Source organism: Phaenicophaeus curvirostris, chromosome 13 (assembly GCF_032191515.1).
Source record: "Phaenicophaeus curvirostris isolate KB17595 chromosome 13, BPBGC_Pcur_1.0, whole genome shotgun sequence".
NCBI lineage: Eukaryota > Metazoa > Chordata > Aves > Cuculiformes > Cuculidae > Phaenicophaeus > Phaenicophaeus curvirostris.
The window spans coordinates 17666891-17686341 of NC_091404.1; the positions used below are offsets into that span (position 1 = coordinate 17666891).

The 19451-nt window shown below is 38.6% G+C and overlaps 1 protein-coding gene across 1 annotated transcript in view; it reads right to left on the minus strand.

Annotated features, from left to right (window-relative positions):
• Positions 1-18370, minus strand: part of PCDH11X (protocadherin 11 X-linked) — a 444083-nt gene extending 425713 nt beyond the window's left edge. The window contains exon 1 of the mRNA XM_069868038.1: positions 18350-18370. The gene's annotated coding sequence lies outside the window, so the exon portion shown is untranslated. The remainder of the gene's footprint in view (positions 1-18349) is intronic.
• Between the last annotated feature and the right edge of the window lie 1081 nt (positions 18371-19451).

Sequence of the window (19451 nt, forward strand, 5' to 3'; positions counted from 1 at the left end):
TCATCAGATTGACATAAAGCTATCCTAAGTGCGCTGGTACAAAATGAGCATAAATGGAAGAACGAGCAGACTATGCATGTTCATATCAAACTTCATTTTCAGAGTACCAAAATGTACATGAAATTATGCTGCTTCTCCAGAAAAGCTTTCTGGTGTGCCATGCAGATTGATATAAAAATGCACTTTCTTTTTTTTTTTATTTGCTATCCTTTTTCTAACACCAGTGCTGAATTCTTGTTGGGTTTATGCTGCTTTTGGTAGCTCATTTCCTGATGCCTGTAACAAGCACGTTTCTTCCAGGCAGCAGCAAAATCCGTACTTCAGTACTGACGTTTAACTTAAGGTTCTGGCTTTTCACACTCTTCCTTATCTCCCCTTTAAGTTTATCAACTGCTAATCTGTTTAAAATTGAGAGAACAAACCAATAAATCAATAAGGGAATATGCAGAAGTTTTGGAATCTTCAGTAGTTTATCAGTTCTTTGCCGGCAAGAGGAATTTTTATACTTATCTACTTGGGAAGGGGGAAAATAAACAATGGAAGTTTTGAGGTATTTCACAAAAAAATACCATTTGCAACAGTATCTTATCTCTTTCCCACACTCTTTATAAGATGTAAACAGGCTGTACGTATAACTATGAAAAGGACTATACGGTGAGGCGTTTGCAGTAGCAACATTCAAGACTCTTAAGACCTGCAAGGTCTCTTTGAGTCTTCATATACTCATTTTAAGATCAAGAGCAGATGTGATAAATAATCCTGTTAGTAAGAATTGTAACACTGCCTAAGAATTTGAAATGCTATTTTCAATCTACACATAATTTGGAACACAACCTGTCTTATGCAGCAGGCAGTGACCAGGCATGGAAGGAAACGTGATCAGCTGAATTTTATCAAGACGGTTGTATGTTCAGTTCCGTACATTTTTACATTTATTGTTGGAATCAGTATGTTACATTATGCTGTAAAGCTATTTAGAGCTTAAACTAAGATCCTTGCCATTTGCAAAAGGCAGACACTCCTATTTCCAAAACAGTAAATATTTATGGTACACAGATAAGAGTCATGACTCTAGGATTTGGTAGCCTAAATCCTTGGATATTTTTAACTTCGGTGGCAATTTCCTGTATAAGGTTCTAAAAGCTACAATCATCATATAAGTATAATCATATAATCATATAAGATTCACATATGTATGCAAGATAAGTAGCAAAGAGTATACTACTAATAAGAGTTGGATCCTACGGTACTCTACGCCTACACTACAGTAAGATCCAGCAAAGAAGCTCATTATCACAACAGGGAATCTGAAACTCATGTGTCAGTCATATAAAAAAACAAAGCACTGCAGCAGCGTGGTAAAAATACCAATGATTAAGATAGACCAATGCAGAATGACTGAGTATTGCACAATCTGTTTCCTCTGGATTACTTTCCTTTATAAATATAGCCCAACATTGTCTTCTATCATAAAATTAAGTTTAGCAACCTTGCAAACATATCGCATAACTAACAGCATTCTGCTTAGCTCCCCACTGTGACTTCACAGGAATTCACTGAATCGTTCACCCTGGAAGGGTCCGTGAGAGGGCTGCAGTCCAACCTCCTGCGCAGATATGTGTCACTGCTCAGTTCAGACCAGATTGGATCCAGGCCACTTGGATCTTGAAAACCTCTATGGACAGAGATTTTACAATGTTCTGGGCAACCCGCTTCACTGTCTTTATTATGACAGTGGTAAACATACATTCCAGAAGTGAACAGAGATGAGTAATTAACTACTTAAATTAAAATCTGAGTATTGTTTTGAGCAATTTGTTGTGGGTTTTCCCCCTCTAGGGGGTCAAAGACTCATTTGCTCTATTACACATACATGTTTCAGAACCATAAAGTCATGCTGGTTACCAGTTGTTGAGAACAACGAGCACCAAAAAACCCACTAGGGCGACACTCATACCGGTCACCAGGTTGAACAACAATCTGTACACGTACTTAATATGCAGACACCTAATAAATAGCTAATAAATGATTAAATGAAATTGCTGTTTTCATAATGAATTAGCACAAGATCTGTTGTACGTAATGTTTGGAATATTTAAATGGTTTAACATACTCCAGTTATAAGTACTCTGCAGCTGGCTGTTACAACACAGATTCCTCACTTAAGTATTTTTAAACTGTTTATGTGTCATTATAACATGCCAGAACTTGTATAGTAGTTTTAATTATTTCTAAATCCCGGAGTCAAACCACAGGCCAGTTCTCTGGGAAAAAAAAAAAACAAAACAAAACAAAAACCACAATGGTTCCCACTCTGGGCAGGATGGAACAGAGCAGAAACAGGGGCCTGATTTGCATCACACTTGAATATAAACTGCAACAGCTGCTGCATTTGATCAAGACAAAATTTCTTTACCCAGATCTCATTCTGGGAAGCAAAATGTCATTTTTTCTAACTCTGCTGTGAAGCTGAGCCTGGTTACATAATGTACAAGCTTCCCAAGTTTCCAGCATGCTGTAGTTGCCCAAGAGAGACTTGGATCACGTACAAATTTTATTCTGAATCTCAAGTAATTCTCCCACAAATTTCCAGTGCCTATGGAGTTACAATGTGTTTAGTGCTACAGAGCAATGCTGTGAATGCTTGAAGGGTGAAAGGAAAATTCTGGCTGCTCTAAGACCAGTCTTTTCCAAGACGAGGGATCTTTCCATACATATTTGTGTGATTTAGCCTTTAAACATTTTAAAGCCTTGTCCTAGGCATCACTCCTTTTATTCCATGAAGAGGATATTATGGAAGATGGTAATCAGAATATACTTTCCATATTTCACATTGAATCTGTGAGCATAATCTATGCATCTCTGCCTGTTGCAATCAATCTGTCAGACTCTGCAGAGAACGCAAGATACTGTGTATTCTGGAAGTGCATGTCATCTGCTATCTGAACAAACAGATGAAGAAAAATGAAGCAACACTGGTCTTATCAGGTGAGGTAGTATTTATGTCATACTGATAATTGTCACACTAATCAGAACTGCAAACCCCCTCAAACTAAAGAAAAATAAAATAATAAACTGTCTCTTAACAACACAGTAAAAATCTCGTTTTATAGTAAAGCTCTGCAGCTACCAAAAAACCATTGCGGGCAGTTCAAGCTACGCCCTACACGAAGCAATAGTTTATACAACTGTGAAGAGAGCAATTTCTAATGAAAATAAATGCACAAAGTTAAATGGCATCTTACCAACTCTGCAGACAACAAGATGCATATAGCAGACAGCGTCCTCTGTCACAGTGCACTGAACCATGGCAAACATGCGTTATTTTACACAGATACAATTTCACACACAAATTGTCATCATTCTGATTCTTCCACCATTATTAGAGTGAGACAAATTTACTTAGGGTTGAGTTGAGTCTCTGAATCTTACACCCATCTCTCCCTTTCTACTGGTTGGTCACACTTTGCCTGAAAATAAGCTAGAAGGGCATTGTTTTCTGTTCCAATAAACCTTGCATCTCGCTCCCCTTTAGCGAATTTCCAAACCAATCACAGGACACCACTTATCTTATAGTCTCCCCTTGCTACTTTTAAAGTAAAGATACACCAATAAAAACATGAATATTCTGTAATCTGGATACTGAAGAAACTATTCACTTCTTGTATCCTGAAAACAAGTCGCTTTCATTGAATTATCATGCACTCCCTTTATATAAAGGAACTGAGCGGGTGTAAGTTAGGGTAACCTTTCCTGAAGGTCATAACAGTAGGGTTCATATCCTATTAAAGTGCAAACATGTCATATAGCTATTAAATAAGCCTTTAATATTAAAGTATGTTGGTGTCATTGGGTAGGATTTTGTATGCTTTAAGCCTCCCAAGGAGAATTTTTACCAAAATAATTTCCGCCTTTGAATTTGATGCACAGCATAGACTGTGAGGAGGGCAATTCTGCATCCCTCACATGACTGGGTTTTTCCTAGAGAGAAAAGTTGTCTTCAGTGTTAGAGTAACTACTGCTACACTAGCATTAAAAGTATCCCATTTGTCCCAAAACACCAATAAATCACTTGATGTTGCCATAAGCAGACCATCAATCAAAACCCGACTGAATCATAACAACAGCTTCCCCAAAAAAACACAGTTTCAAAGAAAAGAACTAATCTGACTGCTTCCATGTTTCCTCTGTTCAGTTTGAAGCTATTCAACTCTGCATTTTTGCCTGTTAAGCACTCCGCATCAGAGCCATCAAATTTTTTGTGTTTCAGCATTTTCCTTCAGCACTTGTGTGCTTCTCCATGAGAATTTTATGTTTTGACTTGGTTCTTGTTCTCTGCTAGCTTGGCAAAACTTCTCAGACTTTTTGATATTTTCCTCGGTACTTCAGTGTCTTGCTTCAAAGCTTCTCTTTATTGTGAGGCTCCAATGCCACAGTTACTTTGAACACTTTCCCTTCATCCTGGCACTTTGCCTTTGTATTGCAGCATATTCGTTTCAGTACTTCAGTGTTCCAACCATACACTTCTACAACCTTATCTTCACATCTATGACATTTTGCTCTAGGACTTTGTCCTAATTCTTTCATACATAGGTGCTTCTTCTAAGCTCCACTGTCAATTTATAAGGCATAAGGCAGGGTCTGACATATCTCAGCCAGCAGCTCAACACGGTGCTCCTAGGTAACACAGTGTTCTCCATGCCTCCTTCTGGCCCAGAAAGAAGCAATAATTAAGGAATGATCAACAGCTCCTGACACAGGAAGTTAATTAAGTCAGGGTTGCATGGTTTGTTTTCTTTTTCTTACTCTGATAAACCAGAAACTCCTGGAAACTTCACTGCTCAGGGCTGGGTAGTCCCTTCCAGGCACTATCACAGGTCCTACTGGCACACTAGTGTTGTTACTACTATTACTACTTTAGGTCTACTTGAACATTTTCAACATTTTCTTCTTCAAAGCAAATCATATGATGTTTTTCTGCATTTTCAGTCAGAAAACACTAATAGAATGACATCAAGCTTCAGTTCTTTCCCAGTATATACAAGTCTAATGTTTCTTAGTGATCAGGGTTGGTGCTTCCATAATGTGTATTTCATATTTGAAAAATATTTTGTTTCATTAAATACACTGAGCTGAATTTTTACATATGTCTGAAAAACAGAGATACTGTAACTTTGAGTGATATGATAGATACAATCCGTTTTTTATAAGTAAGCACAGCTCACAGATATCAATCACTATGTGCACATTTAGATAGCTGTAAAAAAGTCTTATACATATATGAATGTTTACACTCGATACTGTAAATATATTCAGCTCTCTTAACACTGAGTTTATTTTTGTAGGGAAAAAAATACAAAATTGCAAATTCCTTCCTATAACTAGCTCTTCAAAAAAGAAAGGCAGGTTTGGATTCGGTTCTTTCCCCTCATCTCGCTGATCTATTTGTTAGAGTTCTATCAGTAACATGCTGGTCAGTAGGATGAAAGAAGTACATCAAGACCCTATCACAAGCCATCCAACTTTTAAATCTGGCTCTTCAGTAAGTGCTGTGCAAGAGACGGGAAAAAAAAAAAAACTAAACAAGCAATGAACAACATTCTTATTAGAGTCCTCATCATGTCCTGAAAGCAGCAGGGTTTTGAGATAATGGCAACACGCAGCCAGTTACAACTTGTTAACCTCAGCACTGGGCTCCGAGAGCCAAACTGTCTGTGGACTAGCTAGCATTTTCCCTAAAAACTTGCAAGCATTTGTGAAGGAAATAGTCAGATTTCTAATCATCTTCTGGAATCTATCGCTTTCATAACAAGAAATGTTCCTTTTAGGGCCCATATCTGTGGAACAGCAGAAGTCAGCGGGAGGAAAACAGGCACAGAAAGGTAGTACTGGAGAGCGGATACATGAAAAGTGGCAAAACACTTTCCACTTATCTAGAGAAATGACAGTCCAAACGCAAATTCATGTTAAAAAAAAAAAAAGGAAATATAAAGACTGTAAGATCAAACACATTGCAACACTGATACCTAGACACACCATTAGAAAACATGTCACAAGACCCTTTCATTAATCTGCCACCAACAAGCTACATCCTGAAAATGATTCTACATGAATGAGTCCATTCCTTTATGTTTTGTGATATTTCAGTCTTAAGCTAGACCAGACGTGATGTCCCTATTCTTGTCCTGATTTACCTTCATAGCTAGTCACACTGTTACAAATGCCACAACTGAAGTCTCCTCGAGAGAATTCCACACGCGGGTATTTCAGGTCAGAGGTAAATTTTACTGCAACTGTTTAATAAAGAAGATAGCTCAAACCTTGTAAACCCAACGTTTAGCTCAGATTGAGTACATAAGTTATAGCTTTTATGAGCACAGCATGGCCATGCATATGCATAAGAAACACACGTATATGCTTTTAATACCAAAAAAAAAAAAGGACACTTACATATCCTGAAAAAAATGCTCAGTGGCAGATTATCTTTCCAAAATATTAAGAAAATTCAGCAGAAGCATCAATCCTTTTGGTATCACAGTGATTTTATTTTGGAGTAATGAATATTTCCGTTATGACAATAAGACCTGATTCACAGATATGTACAGAACTGGTAAATCATGTTGTGAATGGCAGTGTCAGCTGAAATACATACTATTCATAATGATGAGGCACTGTGAATACAGCAGTTTGTTATGCATGTTATTTGCAAAGGGTGTGACCTCTTGGAAAGCTGAATGAATGAGAAACTACTGTTGTTATGTTCAACAGATGCGGTTAGGACACAGTTCACGTTTTGTTATTATCCAAGTTTTCAGTACGTTTGTGCTTCATTGAAGAGTTACACCAACAAAACAAAACTAATGCCAAAATTCAAACTGTCTTCTTCATGGCAGATCAAGAGCTTTCTGCAGCAGCAGGACATACTAACTACAAGAAATACTCAGAGTAATCTTAGATGACCAATTTAAAAGTCTGAAGCAACAACTTTTGATGAATTAGTTTAGCAACATGTATTGGCACTTTATCTATTAGCAGTATATTCGAAACAGCTCCCTTCAGTGCATCTGTAATACTTCAGAAGAAAAAAAATCGAGGACTAAACAAACTGTTTCATCACAAATTATGAGTTTTCACTAGTATGTTGCTGGTTCAGTCAAGCTTGAGTGAGTAATCAAGGGTATGAAGTGCCTCGTGGAAAGGCAAGCCTTTTAGCAGTCCTGTGCTGTCACTTTGTGATTTACCAAAAAAGTAACTCACCAGAGGACTGAGCTGGGGTTTTGGAATTTATTCAATCTACAGACCTTTCATTAATTCATTTATGATTTTCTAAATTAAATAAATTTTCTACATAAGGCCCTCCAAGTCGATTAACTATGCAGTAAGGATTTCTTCTTCCATGCTAATGCCTTTTCTATCTAAAAATGAAGTAAATATTATTCTCAGGCTTCTTCCTTTCAAATTCAGATCAATGCTGTCTTACCTATAAAATCCTCCAAACAAAATAGTGAAACTACTTCTCAACTTGTGAACAGACTTAAGTTTTAGTCATGCTTTGTATTCCATTACCTAATACAACAGTACAGACCATGTAAAGAGAAACAGCTTCTTGGTTTGTAAATTGACTTCAGGACTTCCATTTCATAAGAGAGGTACGGATAACTCACATTCATCTTCTCTTTAATCACTACTCCCAGTAGAATGTTTACAGCATTTTTAACCTGTAAATCTGATGAATCTCTCAAGAGATTCATTAAAAACGTAAACAGGATTCTCTCCTCTTACAACAAACAATACTCTGGTAATGCCTTCTAATAATGAACACATTCCAAGGGAAATTGAAAATCTGTAATTTCCCTATCATTGCACAGCCCATACATATTATCTATGATGGTAACTATACATTTCGACTGCACTCTATTGCCTGGCTTTGATTGCAGTGAAGTATCTTCTGAGAGATTTTCATGGTGATTCGAGTAAGGGAAGGATAAGAACAACTGTCTGGGTTCTGAGTTTGTGGATACTGCCTTATATTTGCATTGCACTATCTTCTTGTAGTGGCACCAAAACAAAAACAGAATCTGTTCATAGATATGTGCCTTATTCAGAGCATATAGTATGAAGTTTCTAAAATGAACACTTAAAATAACTTAAAGACAGCCTGATTTGCATTAGAATAGTGTAAGTAGCTCACTCTATATCCAAAGCCGGCCCTGTATGGTTCTGTGTCCTATTCCTGATTATCAATCAAGGAATAGCTTTAGCTGAATTATCACCAGTTCAGATTGGTTCATCAGAGTATTTCTTTTGTTAAGATTTGTCTCATAAAATCGCCCAACCCTGAACATAAGATAGAAAAAAAGTCAGTGGTAAACGTTCCCAGTTGACTGCAAAAAAAACAGGAAACCTAAATGATAAAGAGTAACTGAAAACCAGTTCATCCCCTCCTCCACACAGTGAAAACAAAAATGGCAAAAATCATTTTCTGCTGGAGATGACTAATTACAGTGACATTTTTATATTTGGCACCATCAGGGTGGATCATCTTAAAGCAAGCCTAAGCCCCATGTCTAAAATATGTGCTAACAAACAAAGAGTGAATGTTGCAGATTTCTTTCAATGATGTACACTTTTTCTATAGAATATTCTGCATATTTCAGAAATTCTACAATATACCGTACGTCAACATTTTATTATTGAAACTACTAATGATGGAAGAACAGTCCCTGTGTAGGAGGCCTCCTGGAACTCAGAGAACCTTGTATTCAGCTGCTTGGACTACCAAAACTTCTCTGCATAACATCTGCTCTTTTCATTTATTTAAAGTCCACATCTGCAGGGTTCTGAAAATTTCACACTGAGAGCATCTAATGGTACAAATGTAACACAGCTTTACACACATTCATTAAGACAAACAAATAATTAGGATAAGAAGTTTTCCTCGATGTCAACTGAAGGAAACAGTCCATCATTGTGGAACAACTACGTTTAATGACCAAGCAACCACAAATAAACTTCAAAGAGTGGAGAATTACTGAAATATCTTAATAACTCCTATGTGCTTTTCAAGGGAGAAAAGCGTTCTCGTCCAGAGAGTAGAAACAAAATAGAAAATGAAATGGTACAGCAAGAGGCAAAGATGGAAAACACTGACTACATTCAGTATTCTGCTGAACTTGCATTTAAAATTGAACAAAAAAAAAAAAACCTGACACAAACCCATGGAAGTAATTCTTAACCTAAATTTCAGTTAAATTCAGCATATGCAGCATTATGATTCTTTTAGACACTTAAAAAACAACCCAGTGACATGATGTTATATAGATAGCATAGAAAATAAGTGAAAGCACCTGAAATTAAAAAGTAGTCCAATCTAGCTTTAACAACAGCAACAACAAATCATGAAATGCTAGTACAGACTCAAGCACCTTCATCAACACTTTGCAGTGCACAGTTTTGTTTGACTGCCTGCTTTAACAAATAATTCCATGATAAAGCAAAGGATAAAACAGAGCTTCTGGAACAGTAAAGAACCTTTCTAGAGAAAGCATAAGAACCTTAGTATCACTTACCATGCTCTTCTTTTATACCTAGTAAAAGTACTTACTTTTCTGTTCATAAAAAATACTGTCTATTCTCAACTTTATCTTGCTGTCTTATCCTTACAGTCCATCCATTGTTAAGTCCTGCCCTAGAAAGTGCATTTCTTACATTTCTGTAGTGAATTTGTCAATCAACCTTCACACACTCTTGTACTATAAAGTACTAAACCATCAACATGAAGCATCAGCAGAACGCTCTTCACAAACACAAACAAAATTACACTCCATCTAATGCATCCACTCCAGAACAGACTCGGGAAAAACTGAATTAATAGCTTTGTCTTACAGCTCTGAATGTCAACTAACCTAGGTCTTGCAAGACTAAGGGAAAAGAAGCAGTCTCAGGTTTTCTTGCCTTCAGTTCAGTTTATAAAGCTGAGGCTTCTGCTTTCCAGCTGGATTTTACAGAAGAACAAAAATGTACAGCAGGTCTTTCTCAGGAAGAGAAATGAAACTATAAAGCGTTTCATAGATCAAAAGCCATACTTTAAACTGTTATTCAGAACAGCACTGTAGAAAGATGACTTGTTGAAGTGGCAGCCTGTCTATATAACCTCCACGACTACACCAGATAGCACACACTGAAACAGGAACGGCAAACTATGTTGTGATCCAAATCCAAGCAAAAAAAAAAAAAACTAACGGCTCTCTTCTGCTCCCTACCCAGTTCCTCTTCCTGTCTTGTTCCTCACTACTTGAAGAACCAAAACAGCAAGGACATAGCAAGCTCCTGAATTTGAGCAAAAAATCAGAGTCAAGACAAAGCGAAAAGGTGCAACCTATATAGAGGAGTCAATGTCTTTTCCATGGAACCACAGAGAAGTTCAGATTGGAAGACACGTCTGGAAACGCTTCCCCCTCAAAAACACTTACAGCTGAGGTTGTAAAAACTATAGCAGTCAAAGCTGCATGTGTTAAAAGAAAAGAAAAAGGAGGAAAATGTGCCATAATGGTGCTTCACAAAATGATGGATGGCATCCTTAATCTGTTCTTATGGATCACAAAATAGTATATTAAAAATTATTATTCCCTCAGTGATCAGACTAAGAAATTTCTGAGCGTATCTAACTTCTGTCAGGCTCGTCAACAGGTATTTTACTACCATAGCAACTTACTGAAGTTGTGTCCAAAACTATCTTGAAATTCCATCATTTCAACCTCACTGTCCACCAGAGGTTCCCTACCGTCAGTCTGTCTTCTCCATCAGACGTTTTGCGATGTCACAGTGTAATATATTTATTATGCATACATATAACCACATATACCACACTTAAAGAGATGCCCTGACCAAGTTATCATTTTAATGACAGAAACATCCCAAATTTTTCAAGAAGTAGTTTGTTGATTACTATCTCCATCAACCACTGTCTTGCAGTTCCGCAGATCAGCAAAGCGATGACTTTTCCTTCAGCAATGACTACATCAAGACACAGATTCAATACTCCGAAGTGACTGAATTTTTAGAATTTAGTTAATCTTGCAATAGCCACACTATACCACCTGCCAGCCTCATCTAAATCACTTACTCTAAACCTTTTTCCAATGATTTCTTTCAAACTTTTTTAGTGTTTATAATACAATAAAACCTAAAAGTACTGTACCTGCCAAAATGAATTACGTATAAGGAACTGAGACGATAGGCACTTTTTACAGACTGATGTTGCACTACTTATGATTCAGACATTATTTTTTAAATACTCATTTTTGTTAAGTGCCATACAACAAAAATACACACATTGACATTCAGGGGACTCATACAAAGCCAGATTAAGCTTTCATCAAGCTCAACACAAAAATATTCTGGGATTTTATATTTTCCCATTGATGTTAAACAATAACCAAAACTTGAAACCTCCTTAAAGTTACCAAAATAAAAAAATAAAGAAACCAGTTACGGAACACATTGTGTAACATAGTATAAGAAGCTAAGCAGCCCCACATAGCAATAATATTTTGTTAATTAAGATGTTTTGGTAATTTAAAAATATCCCACACTGCTTCTAAAGAGCATTACTCAAACACAGAATTGGATCCAAATTCCACGCGTATTGTTAGAAGCTTGTAACTGAATTTGAGCTGCATTATGCGATACAATCATAAAAAAAGGCTTGTCCTATCACAACAAATTGACCAACGTATGACCTTTTTCTCCAACCTGATGGATAGTACAATGGATTTCAGGTTTAGTCCACCATTCTGTAACTAATAAACAATTTTTATCATAAATTCAGACAAATCTCAGTCAGTTCTTTTCCTTTTTACTAAACCCTTTCTCCAGTTTATTGTCCCAGTTTGTCAGACTAGATTTTAAAGTACAGATGAACAGAAATAAAAAGTTTCTCTTTCTGACTGATATTCATGCTTAATGTGATTGTCTTAAAATACTACCAAGCCTTCTTCCACTGCTGAAGGTTCAACTCAGTAACAGTTAGTTAACTCCACAGGATCGGATCGGTTTGATGAGCCACAAAATGTTATTTAACACGAATGTGAAATAAGAAGCAACAGGCCACAAACTCCTCCTCTCTATTTAAGTATTTAAAACCTGCTTGAATAAAACAAAATTGATGAAAAGGGCATAATCATTCCTTTAAAAAGTGGGGGGGTTTGCACCACTCTGGTAAAGACTGCAAGTTTTTAGCTTAAGCTCATAGTTTCCCTTTAGGTTATTGATAGAATAATCACCTTCCATATTATGAATATTGGGTGTGACTAAGGAAACACAGATGAGGGACAAGCTGTTACTACAACCAGTCTTCAACAAAAATGCTACTATTTTCAAAAACACCTAAAAGATTTCGGAAAGGTGACAAGCTTTAGGCTCTTTCAGAGTCCAACTCACTTCAAAAACGGGACTTGTACACCCAAATTACAGAAGTTCTTTTGAAAATATTAGTCCTGCTCCAGTTTAACCATAAAAATTGTTAGTTTACTGCTTTTCAACTTCAGTTAACAAAATAAATTCAAAGAAATATTGGTTTCAAAGAACCTAAAAAAACTGAGTTCCTGTATCTTTGAGGAGGAACACAAGTGACACAAACTGTGAATGCTTGAAAAAACCTTGACTTGATGTTCTGTGAACTCATCTCAAACATTCTTTTGTATAATGCTCCAGGGTACTTGGAGAGCAGCTCTTGAAAATAATTTTCTTAGTATATGCAGATAGCATTAAACTGTGAAAAATATAAACTAGCTGATATTTGACTGAACATGCTGTCCAACATGAAATAAATATAACTGATGGCCCACAATTCAGCAGCCTTTTGAAGAGGTATTTTAAAGAGTTTTTTGGTTGAGTAAGAGTGGTTTACATTGCCCGGCTAGATGTGTTGTCTTTTTAAGGAGCTCATATATGAAAAGTTAAAGAGTTGCGGAAGAATACATGTATACCAAAACTGTTATGATAATTCCATTTTGCAGTCATCATCGTTCCAGAACGATAACATATAATGAAAATAGACTTATTTTCCAGTGTCTAAAGATCCTTCTGTAACTTTCAATCCTCAGATTTAACTAACGCCATAAACAATTACACATGTACATATATGTGGCTTTTTTCCTCAAGTTTACAGTGGAATCATAGAAGAGAACATAGTAATGCCTACTACTTCAGCTGCTTCTTGGCTAGAGGAAAAGGCCATTCTCAATTATCTCATAAAACTACAACCAACAAACTAGAACAAACCCTCCCTTGATTTCCTTTAGATCCACTTTTCTTTAATAAGTCATAAAATTACAAATCTCCTGAACATGAATTTTAAAAAGAATTCCCTGGTCATTAGACACGAACGTACACTTGTCTGACAAGCACTTAACCGATCTCCTCTAGTTGAGTCCCGATTACAGGAAACTACTATGAAACCCTTAGCTGGCATCCATTCCCTCTGGTAAAGTCTCACATGCAGACAAGGCAGGGAGATGAAAAGAAAATGCATTTTATGCACTTAATTCCCAGTTTTCATCCCAAAAGTTATTGCTGTGTTGTCTCGTATTCTAGATTTTAATTTAACGTGCATTGCCACGTACATTTTCCAAGGGTCAATTAAATGATTGACAAAGTTTAGCCATTACTCCATTTAATGATAGCTTCAGTTTCATGCATTATATCCTGCATATATTTATAAATTACTGGCAGCAACTATAAAGTGAACAAACTACCACAGTGAGGTCCCACATTATTGGAGCCCAGACTTACGCATGCACATTACAGCTCCTTTTAAAGTCACCGTTTAATCAAGTTTCCAAATACCAGAGGAGTTCGGCACTTTTCTTTAGGGAACACTATGGCACACTCCTCAGCTATTTAACATTGACAAATCAAGTCTAGGCCTTTCATCAAAAATATCATACAAGTCCTAACAAAGTAAATTTCCAGTACGTGAACCCAAACTGCACCTTGACATAATCCTTCCTACCAACACCACCCTCCAGTTCAGGAAGAAAACTACCAGCACACCTGTGTAAAACCAATGATCTAGATAACCGTGTGCCTGTCAGGACACACCATTTCATACCCGTTTGTCAAAAGATAGATAGGTAGATAGATAGATATGTATTATAATAACTACAAAAGCAATCATAAACCTGCACAAATGACTAAACATGAGTTTAAACTGACTCCCAGGAGCAGCAGTAAAACTCGGTTCCTCTCCAAAGCCAAGAAACCTCCTTTCTGAAGACAATTATCAAAAAAATGTGACCTTCTAATGCAATCTGAGTTACAGGCTAAAGGTGGGCAGTTGACTTTTTTACAGTTGTTCCCTACTCAACATCTTAATAGCACCTGCACTTCTGTCATCCCCCAAATATTTTTCACTTTTCTTTTCATGGGCATGTACGGGTCCTACATGCCATGGACTAATGCTGGAAACAAGACTTCATGTGGCTTTAGTGTGATCATAGATCCAGTGGATCATAGATTTCCAGACACATACATTTATTTTTTTTTAACAAGATAGAGAGCAGCAACAGTGATGGTGTAAGTAGTTAGTTAAATGAAGTATGCTATGCCTAAAGCATTCCAAACTTTCATTTGGATTTTTTTTCCCCCTTTAGCATGTATTTGCTGCTACTTCAGTAGACAGCATAAAGTGCACATAATCACTAATTAAATTCCTACAAAAATAATAAAGCTATGTCCTTAAGGATGTAACAGATAAACACTGATATACAAACAGACTACATCACCAGTGACATCTTATTTCTAGACCAGCTCGGAGGAAGAAAATCATCCCAAAAACAACCATATCAAATCAAAGTAGTACAGAACATAAGATGCTCCTCAGGGAGGAAAATTAAGCAGGCAAAGGTTCCTAGCACAGTGCACTTCTATCCTAAACCCACAGTGACAGGTTTAGATACAGTGACCACCTCTGTTTATCATTTCACTACTGAATGATTGGTAATATTTCAGTTTCAGCATTCATCAGTCTCTCTGAGAACACGTTTGGCTCTCTGCTGATCTGGTGCTGTCGGTTCCCTTGAAATGTTATAATTCTTGCAGAGCCTATTGCAACTTAAATGAAGGAAAACAACAGCCATTTCAGAAGAACCTCCCTGAAAAGTCAGTAAAGCACTTGCTATTAAACAAGCTAAGTTCTGCCGTCCTTGCAAGCAAAACTCCCCTACAGCAACGCCTCCTATTCCACATCAACATGCTGAACTCGAGAACAAGAAGGTGAAGTACGTATGTTACGTAATACAAGAAGCAGCTACTGAAGGCCCTGTTGTAACAGGAATCTTTTCACAGACTGCGGGAAGCTTCGGCTCAGGCCATGTTGGATCAAGGCTAAATCTTGAATCATCTTTGGGAAAACGTTACTGTATTTCAGATATGTTTAGAAAAGAAATTTGCAACAGGATGTTTATTAAACGCAATGACAAAAGACTTCAAAAATGAAAAGAATACTTAATTATGACACAGTTACAGAAAACCCCTTACATCTTCCTATTTACCAACAAAACTATGATGATTTGAGTTGGTCTACAGCCTAAATTCCACAGTTTTTTTAATCTGTAATTTTTACATTAACATTCTCTGGACTGTAATGGAACCTCTTGTGCAAGTGAGGTGGGTTTGGTAGGGCTTTTCTACTTCAAATACAAAAACTTACTGCACGACCGTGAAAATATTATCCATTTCCCTTACTTAGAAAGAGGATTTTTTTCCTAAAAAGTTCTTTGAAAATTAAAAGTACATACAGATCTTCCATTCACTTTTGCTAGAGGTGGTAAATACTACTACTATCACTCAAAATGCCTTTTCCACTAATCCCACTCTTCATCTAAGAACTTAAAGACAAATGTAAGGACTATATGAGCTCCTCTTTCAGTGGAGTTTTTAAATATGCAAAAGCTATTTTATGTTTCCTGGCAAGTCACTCTACTAATTCAGAGACCGTAATTGAAAAAGACTGTTTCAAACCTATTTTCCTTACTTTACTGTTGGATAATGAGAATGGGAGTCTCCCCACAGATCTTAAGGGATAATCAAATTCCCATTTCCACCCTAAATTTCCTGCTTCATCTTACTTGCCTGCATATTTGCAGCGAGCATGAATTTTCAAAAGACCCAAGAACTATGGTCACCACTACTTCACCGCACTGAAGAAAACCAGCTGTTACAGATTTCCTCTCAGTGATTTCATCCAGAGAAGAGGTAATTGGGGCAACAGACTATTAATCTCCCTTGGGATCTTTTATTTCAGTGACAAAACTTTCATTCAAACAATCCCCACTTACTTCATCCACAGCAGAATACCTGGAATACATCAAGCTGTACCTTGAACCTACTACTAGAACACAGGTACCGTACAGCTCTGTGACATTGATACCACAGCTATTTTTAAACCTTGCCCTTTAACTTCTAACCTGAGAGATGCACAAAGTTGTTGTGAGCATCCACATACCTTGCACAGAAGCAACAACTACTTCACAGTTAGAAGATGGGTACCTAACTGAGACAGGCAACTGCAGTGGATCCTGGGCTGCTCTAGAAGGAAAGGTTCTGTTTAAGTCTAAACTGACCATTAATCCCTCTGGATGCTCCTGTGTGATGAGAAGCTGATTGCCATAACCTGTTCTCAGGTGGGCTAGCTGGCAAATGGGCTTCAGCAGCAGCATCACCCAAAGGCTCTCAACACCTGTGTCAGACAATCAACATGATTCAAAAAATGTGTAGTTCTTTTTAGCTTATTGAAAGGAAAATTCCCCCAGTCCAGAGGCAAGGTTTGGGGGCTTCTTGTTCCAGTAACTTAACCCTCAGAGGAACTGACTGGAATAATGCCAAAGGCATCAGTTCTAATGCAATCTACAGCTGAACCATCAAACTGAGATGTCACTAATCTCTGCTTTGAGCCAGTGCTCTTCTCCTTTAAGGAAAGCCCTCCTGCCTGATTAACAGTCACAGGCCCCTTTAAAATCCAGGTGAAAACACTCACCTGGATGCACAACGGGCTTTCCACAGCTGAAAGGATATTTTTTTTTCCCCCCTTTTCCCCCCTCCATTTTTTAGGCAGGCTTTACTTTCTTCTAAGCTTTCTATAAATTCAACTTAACAGTGCTCTATCAGCAAATGTCAATTGTTATTATACTTCATTACTAAAGATATCCTTTTTGCTATAGGAATGTGCTTAACTCAAGCTTAGAGCCCATCTTTAAAACTAGCTGTTAAATCACTAAGCAAATGAGTGTTTTAGTGGAAAGACTGACATATTCTTAAGGATGGGAGTGTGAATGGCTCCAGTATAAGATTACTCAAGTCCATATAGAATACAAATGCAACACAGGATCACAGGTTCAGATCTTTGATCTCCTTTTTTGCAGAGGCTGTGATGTATAAAGCCAATTCCACAGAGCAGACAGTACTACACTGAATATAAATTATCCTTTAACTACAGCAAGGCTCACACTTAAAGAAATGCTGCAATGATGAACAATGCAGCCATGAAGCAGAGTTCTTCTGTGGCAAAAATACAGACCAAGATCTGCATGGATAACCGCGGTTTCAGTCGACAATTTTTTCCTCAGCCGTTATTTGATAAAACACAGAGTCAAATCTGGAACATTTGTACATACAGAAGCACAATTAAAGTACATTGTCTGCTCTTTCCATAAAAGACTGACCTAGGAATACTTGCTTTACTTTCCAGATTAAGCATCATTCCCCTAAGAAGCATAACAAATTATTTTTAAATGTGGAAACCAACAGTCTCAACTGAATATGGCTTGAAATTTAAACACAACTTTTCCAGATATCTCTTCAGAGGAAGAACCTTCTGCCTGCTGAGCTAACACTAAGCTCCCTGGAGTTTAGCCATGAATATTCTAAACCCATCTCTTACAATTCACTAGAAGTCATCTTTTGCCAAAATAAAATGCTTAAGAAAAACTCAATGCGCTTACACTCCTTTTCTTCATTCTAAGTAAAATAAGAGTTTCCACCCCAACTTTATGCCAAATATACAGCAAGAGAGAGCCTGAACTGTGGAGCTACCACCTCAGGTTTTGTACACAACTCAAATGAGAAAACAGATCACTTCAGAGCATCAGATGTTTGGTTTTGCTTTATTCTATATCATTTTGTATTTAACCAGCTCTTTTACAGTTACGGAAAACAGTGTTGAGGATCTCACCCCAATATCTCTGCTGCTTACATGGTGCTTCCGCACTACGAGCTGTTTATTTCTATGCCAACTTTGTGCATGGGGAAATGTGACTAAATAAACAAATAACTTTTTTTCCTATCTTACCTCTTTGGAGCTGTGCAATCTGACAGACCAGAGCTACCTCTACTGCCGGCAAAGCCAAAGTTAAAATTCACCTTTAGGTTAATCTTGCTGTTCTCTTTAGGTTTCCTCTTAGCAAGGCTTAGAGAAGGTGCTCTTTGTCTCTCAGTTCTCCACACCAGAATAAAATTTAGCACGAGAAGAACGCCAGGGTGAGCAGATAACATCTCCCGTCCTCAGCTCTGCTCTGGTTCAATAAACTTGAGCATCTTCTCCCCTCCTTCGCCAACTGAGATAAGCAGCGACAATTACTCAGACGCATCATCAACTCGGGATCAGCCAGGGCTCCATCACCCCCCAGCCCGGTCCGAGAGGGACAAAAACCCCCCGTTTGCCTCTCGACACACGCCCCGCGGCTCCTTCTCACGGGTAACTGCGCCCGGTTCGCAGAGGAAAGGGAGAAAAACCCTCCCTCTGCTTCCCAGAGCGCCTACGAGGCTCCTGCTCGCAACCAACAGGCTGTGTGGAAGCTTTGAGCCGCTGTGGCCAAAGTCACCAGCGAACCATCCTCCTCTTGCCCAGGCGATGAGGTTCTGCGGGGGCTGCTCCGCGTCCTCCTCTCTCCTCCCCTCTCCGCGTCTCCATAGCTGGAAGCAACAATCCCTCGGACCGCACCGCCTCTCCCCAGCGCTACCCGCGTCCGGAGCTCGAGCGAATTAACGCGGATTTCGGCTCCATCGGGTTTTCATCCCATTCCGGCGCTCCGCACGCTCAGCAACTTCAAGCTCCCGGCTCCACGGTTGCAGAAAATCCTTCAATCCCAGAACTTCCCCTCGGCTCCAGCCCCGCTCCCGCTCCCCGAGGCGCTGGGATGCGATCCCCCTTTACCGCCATCTCCCTTCCCGGATCGCGATCGCATCACTAACGCGGCGCCCGCGCGGGGGGCTCCCCTCCGCCCCTCTCCCCCCCCCCTCCCCGCAGCCCCCCCCCGAGGGCTCGGGGGTCGCGGTCCCCGAGCGGGGGCAGCAGCCCCGGCGGGCACCGAGCGTCCCCCGAGCAGGGGGACCGGCCCCGTTATCCCAACCGAGAGCCGCGCATCTTCCGCGCGCGTCCCCCCAGGAGCGCA